The sequence below is a fragment of the Capra hircus genome, chromosome 3 (assembly GCF_001704415.2).
Source record: "Capra hircus breed San Clemente chromosome 3, ASM170441v1, whole genome shotgun sequence".
In the NCBI taxonomy this organism is placed as follows: Eukaryota; Metazoa; Chordata; class Mammalia; order Artiodactyla; family Bovidae; genus Capra; species Capra hircus.
This window is the reverse complement of record NC_030810.1, coordinates 14,691,392-14,701,213: the sequence shown is the minus strand read 5'-3', so window position 1 is coordinate 14,701,213 and position 9,822 is coordinate 14,691,392. Positions and strand designations below refer to the sequence as shown.

Below are 9,822 nucleotides of genomic sequence, written 5' to 3'. Positions count from 1 at the left end.
CAGGAGATCCTGATAAAAAATACGGAACTAATAAGCCTCCACCAACCGGAAGAGTTCGGGAAAGGTTTAAAGGAGACACCGCCTGTACATTGTGAGCCACGCGGCAGAGCAGTTCTCCTGGGTTTCCTTACCCTGCTGCTCTCCACCCAGGTGCCCTTTCCCAATAAAATCTCTTGCTTTGTCAGCACATATGTCTCCTCGGACAATTCATTTCCGAGTGTTAGCCAAGAGCCCAGTTTCGGGCCCTGGAAGGGATCCCTCTTCCTGCAACAAATGGTGACTCTGGTGGGACTCTTCTTCGCCAAGACTGACATCCTGACCACTCGGGGTACTCAGGGGCCAGCTTGCCTGCCAATGGACCCAGACCCAGCGGCCGCAACTGGGACCCTTTTGTCCCTGGTCTCCTCCTGATGCAGACAACTGGCCAGAGTGCCCCGACCAGTAAGAAACAAGAGACTTTATTGATCTCTTTCTCCTTCTCTCTCTCTTTCCTCTCCTTAACCCTTCCTATCCTTCCCTGTTTTTCTAGTCCCCTGGTCCTGGACACAAAACTCTGGTCGAAGGGCCCTCAGCCTGAGCTGAGGATTGGAGACTGATTACCTCCTCTTGGCAAAGAACTCGAATTCTGGTTCTGATTTCTGGTAGGGCCGAGTTCCAGTCCTCCCTTCTCTGGAAGCCCAGGGAAAAGTCCCGTAACGCCTAGGTATCTGTAGGTGGCAGGAGACGTCTGTAAGGCCACCCCTTTTGCCCCCTCTCCTGCCTCCTCCCCCTTCCTCTTTCAACCTGGCTTCCTTTCCTCCCTTAAAATCTTTGATGTTACGGAAAGGCTTGGTGGGCTACAGTCCACAGGTCACAAACAGTCTGATACGACTGAGAGACTTCACTTTCACTTTGATGAGGACGGGTTTATATGTGCGTGTTTTAACTCTGTGATCTGTGTTGTGATTTTTGATGGCCATTTTGCTTTTTCTGGCCACCATGTGGTTTAGACCTGCCGCCATTTGTTAGAACTTGATTTTCTTTCCCTGTGCCTTGAGACCAGGGCTCTCAGGAACACTTATCTAGACCATCTCTAACTCCTGACACTGAGGAAAAAAAAAAAAAAGACTTGAAGCTAGATCTTGCAACTGTGTCTGTCTAACTATGTCTTGGTAATATTTTTGTGGTTAATATGTATATGAGCTCTATTTATTTGGCTTTAAAAAAAAAGGGGTAAGCACTTACAAATCAAGTAATTCTAAATTAAACAATAAATTCCAGGTTTATGTAAACTGGGAAATATTCAATGTTAAATACCTGATATTAATGTTTGTTTGTTGACCTATCTAATATAGACATGTCTTAGAGTAATTAACATTAAGTAAAATATTTTCATTGTACCTAGGTTTAAACCCTTTTAATTGATCTTTTTGATAAAACTTCTTAAATAGAACTCTTTTGAAGTTCTTTTGATCTCTAGCTAACTTTGGGGTGCTTCAGAGGGCCCCTGAAACATCCCAAGGAGAGATATTTAACTGTGTTTATTTGGTTGGTTAAATTACATGGAAAAGATTATCATATGAGTAATAAATCCGCTCACGTTATAATGTATGGTAAAATAACTAATACAGATATCCTAAAAATTATATGGAATTTTTAACATTCTGATATGTCCTGGTATTTTAATGGAAAACCTGATGACTTCACAAAAGTTAGCAAAAGGACTGAATGAACCAGCGAAAATGCTTATAACTTTTATGGTTTCTATCTGAAAAATTATGGGTTTAAATCTTATGTTTTCAGGGAGTAAGAAAAATCTTCCTCTCAAACTAATTATGACAATACTTTGGTAAAATTAAACATTATAAACAAAACAATTATATTTTCTGACTCCTGTAAAAATTGAAAGTTCTTAGGTTTCCAGTAAGTTTATCAAATGAGTTAGGAAGTTTATCTCACGGATACAAAAATCTCAAGAAATTTTTGAGACCTTTAAAAGGGAAAAATTCACCTAGATTTGTTAGGCAAAATCTGTGATAAGACTTTGGTGTGAGATTCCAAGCCCCGTTTTATTTTAAAAGTTCAGTCTGAGACTCTATAAATGTTTCAGCAAAATAAAAATCCTATGATCAATTATGGTTATAAAAATCATCAGACCAAAATCAGTGAGAACAGACCTATTTTGCAAACAAACTAGCCTTAATTTGGGTATATTTAATAAAAATAAGGGTAACTTTAAGGAAAAAAAAGATATTTCAAAATGTTAAATACCAGTTTGTTAATGGAGGTCTGCATCTAGTAAGACTCATATCTTAGATAGTTCTTTGATGTTATGTGATGTTAATGTAAAATTTAATTAAATTCTTAAAAAAAAAACACTCTAAGTTTGTTTCTGAAGCTTATCTCAGTAATCTATCTTTGGATGAAGATCAGATGCCTCATGACCTGCAACCAGGACTGGAAAAAGACATAATTTAAGGGACTGTCTCCAACATGGATGAAAGGACTTTTTATCAGGAAAACTACACTACACCAGGATGAGAAGACGACGACATCAGAGGTAGACAGCTTCCCTGAGATGCTGGACCTGATTCGTATGATCACTTATGTTTTCTTGACTTCTTAGACCTTTGCATATAAGTCAAATGCTTTTCTATCATAGGCCTGACCCTATACTAGTTTTAAAAATCAATCCAATTTTTGGGTTTGTGGCCAATTACCTGTGTCTAGTTCTGGGTTACCTTGGTAAATTTCTCTACTACCAGACTCTAACTGGTTGGCCCTGAGAAAATTTACTTAAAAATTATAGTCATATTCAGGTCATTATGGTATTACTAGATAGGATCCCCACAACGGGCCAATTAATAATGCCTGCTCTGACTCTGGCTATAAAATTGAGCTTTTTTCTACTACCCAAGCTCAATCAAAACAAAAAAAGTTTCCACAAAGAAGGGAAAAATCTCCCACAATTATGGGATAGATTTATATAGAAAATACCAGGCTACAATAATTTAGGTTTAAAGTCTCCTCTGTTAGAAAAAATAAATAAATAAATCATACTAAAGATAATCAGTCTAGTAACACTAAAAAACTGGTCTATGTGCCTTATAGATGGTGCCAATATATAATTTCCCTAAAAGATAAAGATTCTACAGGACAGACTAAGTCAGATGACCTGAAGATATACTGGGCTACATCTAATGGAAGTTCTTAACATAAGTCTTACTTGTGACTTTACTAATACTGCTGGCTATGTTATTTGTATTTCCCCTGTTGTGCAAAATTGCTGTTTCTTACACTGTCAAATGTGTGTGTGAGGCCTCTAATAAAATAATAATAGTCCCGTATGAGATCAATGATGGTAACAGTGTAACTCTAGATATGGCAAGAAGCAACAAGAGAAAATATTTTCCTGGACCAAAAAGCTGGTAAGACAGGTGGTCCAGAAAATTTTAAATACTGTTTTATGGCCTAGTCCAGTAATAGCACATTGAGTGGCCTGTTTACCTGAAAATGGACACTCTCAGCACCATGGGATAAAATAGTCATGAAGTGCCCCCCTCATAATCATGGTTAAGTTTATGAGCAAAATGGGGCTCTGCCAACTGAAGACTGACACTTGCCATCTGCATCTACAAAGATTAAATCATGGCCGCTGCAACTGCTGACTTTCAACGCCCCTGAAAAGAGTTCAGGGTAAAAATCAGAAATGAGGCACTCTGTGCTCTGGGAAAAACCAGCAGAACAGGCCATCAGATAGTTGGATCTTTTCAGGAAAAGATTTTATAAGTCCCAATTCTTGCATCTTCTCATATCTAAAAAAACACTGACATCATTAACGGTAAAATCTGCTTTGGCTATTAAAAAGTAGTTTACAATTGAAAGTCAAAATAGAGTAGCTACGGTTCAGATATCCTGGAAAGTAACTAGGTGATGCTATGGGTGTACTTTCAGATTAGAGCTTGTATTGCTCCAAGCTGGGGCAGTCCTATGCCCCATTTTGACAGAAAGTTATCATAGTCATTGTTGCCTAGTTCCCTAAACTAGGGTCTGGGGGGGGCTCTGGAGTACAGATCTGCTCTGTGTTCTCCATTTCTTATCTGTAGGATATAGACTTTGTTCAGCCTCCTTGGCCTTCCCTGAATTCCAAAGCATGGATTCAAACAATTGCTAATCAGGGAAGGGAGGGGATACAAAAACAGAAACAATCAAAGGTTGGTACAGCCTCCAGACAGAGTCCTGGTTCCTACTCAAAAAAATATGCATAACAATGTCTTTGAGCCTCCACCCAGGTAGAAGATGGTAACTTCAGACTAAACACAAGATTCTTGGAGCACTGCTCTGTTGCCTCACCACCAACCAATCAGAAGAGGTCACAAACCCTGTAACCCTCACCCCAAATGTTGCCTTCTGTTTCCGGGGATCAGAGATGACCATCCTGTTAGGTCTCTTGTTTGGCCCTTGTCTATTTCATCTCTGAGAGGGGCCAACTAAATTACTACAAAGGTAGAAGCTGGCTTCAGATGTGAAAAACCCCAACTTAGATCAGGTAGAGAGACTTCTGCTCTATTAGGCAGGCCTACGCCCATGCACAGCAGGAAGAAGTTACAAAAAAAAGAGACCTCCGCCCCAATTCCCAAAAAGTATCTTGAGTATGAAGTCTCTCAGGGGGCTTATATACTGCGTTAGGAGAAAAACGTTGTTTTTATGTAGATCAATCAGGGGTAATAAAAAATCTATGACCAAAGTAAGAAAAGGGCTAGCCCAACGGAAAAGAGAGCGAGAGGCCCAACAGGGATGGTTTGAGTCCTGGTTCCAACAGTCCCCATGGTTAACAATGCTGATTTCCACACTGGTGGTCCCTCTCATAGTGCTACTACTGATTCTCACTCTTGGCCCCTGTATCCTAAATAGACTTATCACATTTGTTAAGGAGCGCATCAATACAGTCCAGGTACTAGTACTGAGGCAACAGTATCAGGCCCTGCCCCAAAATAAAGAAGAAGATTCCTCTATGTAGCTGAAGACAGGGGGGAATGTTAGGACCAAACTGGAGCCAGGACAGGCTCTAAGGGGCAGGCTAGGCCTGAAGTTTAGTCTCTAGGAAAGCTGAGGCACTGGGAACTCCCACAGGCAGTGTAGCTAGACCAATCAGAAAAAATCCCCGTAGTCCCCCGCCCACGTCAGACCTGAGCCAATCCGGATAGGGATGCGAGGTTAAAAGTCCCACCTGCGCGTATGGTTTAGCCAATCAGCTATGCTGTTATAGGAACAAAGAACCGTCTGTATAAAAGTAGATGTGATTCAGAGCTCGGGGCTCTTGGCAGATTCCACTGTGCTGGATGAGACCTGGGCCCTAACTCGAGCTAGCAATAAAGCCCTCTATGCTTTTGCATTGCTGTGGACGTCTTATGCTCTCAGTTTTGGGGACTCAGACTCTGGGCATAACAAGGTGAGAGCATAAAACAGTAAAGTAGGCACTCTGGTTTTGGGGGTAAATGCTCGGGAACAGGGTGTCTCCTGAGGCTCGATCTCGCCTTTGGGTAATGCCGAGCCTCCTTCCTCATGACCTTTGCCAAGGGCGGAGTTCCTCACACTGGCAGTTTCTCAAGAGGCAGGTCAGGTGATCTGGTATTCCCATTTCTTTCAGAATTTTCCACAGTTTATTGTAATCCACACAGTCAAAGGCTTTGGCATAGTCAATAAAGCAGAAATAGATGTTTTTCTGGAGGCACACCAATCCACGGGTTTAAGGCAAATGCATCACAGGTTAACTTTAATTGTTTCTTTCTTTCCCTTTGTTCAGACTAGTTTCAGGGAATTTGGGGAGGTGGGTTTGAGCATGTACACTTAGGGTGTATAAGGTTTTCATAAAAACTAGTCGAGGTCCTTGGCTAAGAGGAGACTGCCTTGGGCCCACCGGTGTAATAAATTGCACCCCACTATCTGCATTATCCTTTGGAGTGAATTTGTTTCCCGTAACGCGTGGCTACAACAGTGAGAAAGGATCTAAATATCTTTATAGTCAAGAGAGCGAATGTGTCACCTCCAAGTGACTGGAGAGCAATCACTTCCAGATTCTAGCTAGGCTGATAGGGTCTCTCTCAGGGAAATCAATAGTTAGAATCAAGAGTGGCCAACTCAAATGTGGGAGGTCACTTGAACAGAGAAGTATGTTTCAGAGCTATGAGTTGGCCGTCTTCTACCTGTTAGTGGGTGAAAAAAGCTGAGCAAAGATGTGCAGACAGACATAAGAAAAAGAAACAGAATAGTTCCTGATGTCTTCAGTTTCTGGATCCAGTGAATTCCTGCTTTGTCTGGGGAGGTCAAAGAACTTGGGACAAAGGTCACTACAGCTCAAACGAGCCATTTCCAAGCTGTAGATAGGTTGCCGTTTCACAATTTTATTTCTGTATTTATTTGTTTTGGCTGTGCTGAGTCTTCGTTGCTGTGTGGGGTTTTCTCTATTTGCGCTGAGCAGGGGTTGCTCTCTATTGCAGTGCGCAGGCTTCTCATTGTGGTGGCTTCTCCTGTTTCAGAGCATGGGGCTCTAGGCCTATGGACTTCAGTAATTGCAGCGTGCGGGCTCAACAGTTGCAGCTCCTGAGCTCTAGATCACAGTCTCATTAGTTGGGGCTCAGGGTCTTAGTTACACCTCAGCATGTGGGATCTTCCTGGATCAGGGGATTGAACCCATGTCTCCTGCATTGGCAGGCAGATTCTTTACCACTGAGCCACCCAGGAAGCCCTCAGTTGCCATCTGTCACACATTTTCATGTAACAAGGGGCCAAATAACTTACTGGCTAAAACCCGTCAGTGACACTGTGACTTCCTGGGTGACTTGGGTAAGTTTCTTTCTTTTCTCTCTTTTTTTTTTTTTAAAAGAAGTGTATTTTAAAAAACAATTTAGATTTGTTTTGTTTTTCTTCAATATTTACTTATTTTATTGGTTTGTTTGGCTGTGCTGGGTCTTAATTGTGTCACAAAGGATCTTCAGTCTTAGCTGTGGCATGTAGGATCCAGTTCCCTGACCAGGGACTGAAGCCAGGCCTCCTGCATTGGGAGCTTGGAATCTTAGCCATTGGACCACCAGGGAATTCCCTTGAGTAAGTTTTTTAATATGTTTCCCCAAATGTAAGATAGAAATACTACCTTTCTCATATGATTTTTGTGATGATTCAATGAGTGGATGTACAAAAAGTCCTCAGAATAATGACTGGAACATAGAAAGTAGTATGTAAATAATAGCTATTATTCAAATGTGTTTTCTTCTTCTTTCTCCCATTTTATATATGGGGAAAGGGAGATCCCAAAAGACAAAGATTTTGCTCAAGGCCATGTAGCAATCACCTAGGCTGGGCCTAGAACTAAGGACTTCTGATCCTAGCGCAGTATTTAATTCATCTCCCTAAATGTCCTGCAACCAACCACCAGGTGCAGAGTTCCGTTGGGAAAAATGTCAGACTCCAAGTCCTTAGGGTGTTATGAAAGCTCCCTGCCTCTCCTCCTGGTTGGAGAACCAGGCTACCGCACACTGTCCTGCCCAGTTTGGTCTCCGTGGCTGTAAAATTGAGGAAGAAGAGGGCTTTGTAATGAATAATATGAAATTTGGGGAAGTACCCTGCAAAGAATCCTGCAGCCAAAAATATGTCTGCTAATGTTTAGGAAATCAAGAAGTACAGAAATCATAAGGAACCAACACCAAGGATCTTAGCTACCAGAGACACAAAAGTGGGTGATTCACAGGAGGATATCTGAAGCTACACCCCAAATCACCTGCAGCCTGCGGAAGCTATAGCTTGGTCACCACTGATAGAGTAACAATAGCTTCTCCTTGCCTCTGCCTTGCAAATCTCACATGCACACCTCTCATTTGCAAGACCCAGTCTAGAACCATGCTGTCAAAGGAATCTGGGAAATGTAATCCTAAGTCTTCCAGCCTCCAAAATATAAGGAAAGTGAGGATGAATCTTGGATGGAAGTTAGAATGGTACTGAGATGCCAACAACCTGGTATGGTCTATCCCTTTGGCTAGTCAGTGAAATTCATACACATTTGCTGTCTATATTTAGCTTTCAAACAATAGTAATGTTCTCCTTGATACAATGCAATTGTTATAGGCTGAACTGTGTTCCCCCCAAATTCATATGATGGGGGCTTCTGCAAAGGCTCAGTGAGTAAAGAATCCACCTGCAATGCAGGAAGCACAGAAGATGTAAGTTCAACCCCTGGGTTGAAAGATTCTCCCGGAGAAAGAAATGGCAGCCCACCCCAGTGTTCTTGCCTGGAAAACTCCATGGACAGAGGAACCTGGCGGGCTACAGTCCAAAGAGTCAGACAACTGAGCAACTAACACTTGAAGGTGGAGCCAACAGAACTGGCTGATGAATCCCAAGTGGAGCGTGAGAAAAAGGGAGGTGTCAGGAATGATTCAGATGTTTTTGGCCTGAACAATTAGGAGAATTAAACTGTCGCTAAACTAAAATAAATCTGGGAGAGGAAAAGGGTGGGGGTGTCCGAGCTGAGAAGTAGATTCAAGGTCTTAGTTTTAGAGATAAATTTTGAGATACCAGTTAGTGATGTAAAGAGAGACACGAAGTAGAAATTGAATCTACAAGTGTGAACTCAGGAGAGAAGATGAGCCTAAATGAATAAATCAGAAGCTGTCAGTGCACCTAAACCCATGAGACTGGAGAAGATCATGTAAGCCAGTGATTCTCCAACAAGATAATCCACTCACTAAAGAAAATTTTGGAAAATTGCCAGAATTTTTTTTTACCTAACTCGGGGTTAGGTAATGTCATGGTGATTAGGTGGGGAGCACTATGAGGCTTTAGTGGGTGGAGCCAGAGCTCCTCAGCATCCTGCAATGGATGGGACAGTTCTGCACAACAGAAATTGTCTCATGTTCCACACGACTTTCAAATGTCCTATCAGATATTCATTTGATGAAAAATATGCTTATTATTTATCTCAACATAGAGCCTAAATTGATTCTCCACATAAACACAGAGTATTCAACATATGCTTTTAATATACATCAAGTTTCCCAGGAACACCATTTCCACGTAATTGATGGAAGAGGGTGTTTTGCCTTGTTCAGGAAATCAACCACGCAGCTTTTCTCTGTATTTGAGATGCCACTCCAGTTCTGCTGGATCCATCTGCACGTGCAGCTTCAGCAGACACAGTGATTCTGGGAAGCAAGCATCTGATGGTTCCATTAGGACTTCTGGTGAAGTCGTGCAAAATTTTTGCATATTCAAATATATAAACTTTATGCATTAGTTTTCCTCTTGTTTCTCCTGGTAACAGGAAATTCAATTCATTATTCTGAAATTGTGTGTATAGATTGCTATGAGTTTTCTCCATTTGTCCCTTCCAGATCTCTGTTCTGCACCCTGATCTCTGCCCCAGAAAGCAGACTTTCATACATGACATCAACCGGCTTCCTTGTCCAGTGGCTTCCACTTGTGTTCAACCAAAGGGAGCCACCACTCCCTCATCTTGGTCCTTCAGGCCCGGGGATGAGACACGCCCTCCAGTGCTTCCTCATTTCTTGTTGGTTCCCTTAACTTTGCCCACATCTTTGTCAATAATCCCTTCGTAAAACTGAACTCAACTGGACTCGGCTTGAGTGTGCCATCTGTTTCCTGCCAGACCCTAACTGATACAGTAGCTACATTATTTCTGAATTTTATTTCAGGACAGTAAAGGGCAAATTACAAAAGATTTGTTACAAAAAGGAAGTAGATCCAGAATGTGGAACATTCTACAGGGCATTTGAGCTGGTTTCTGCAATAAGTCAATCGTGTGGAAAATAAAGGGAGGGGAAGGACTGC

General features: G+C 41.8%; 1 long non-coding RNA gene across 1 annotated transcript; it reads left to right on the top strand.

Moving 5' to 3' along the window:
• Positions 407-9,592, top strand: LOC108635638. Its single transcript, XR_001917896.1, has 3 exons — positions 407-441; positions 2,408-2,539; positions 9,366-9,592. It is a non-coding gene; the product is annotated as an uncharacterized LOC108635638 (long non-coding RNA).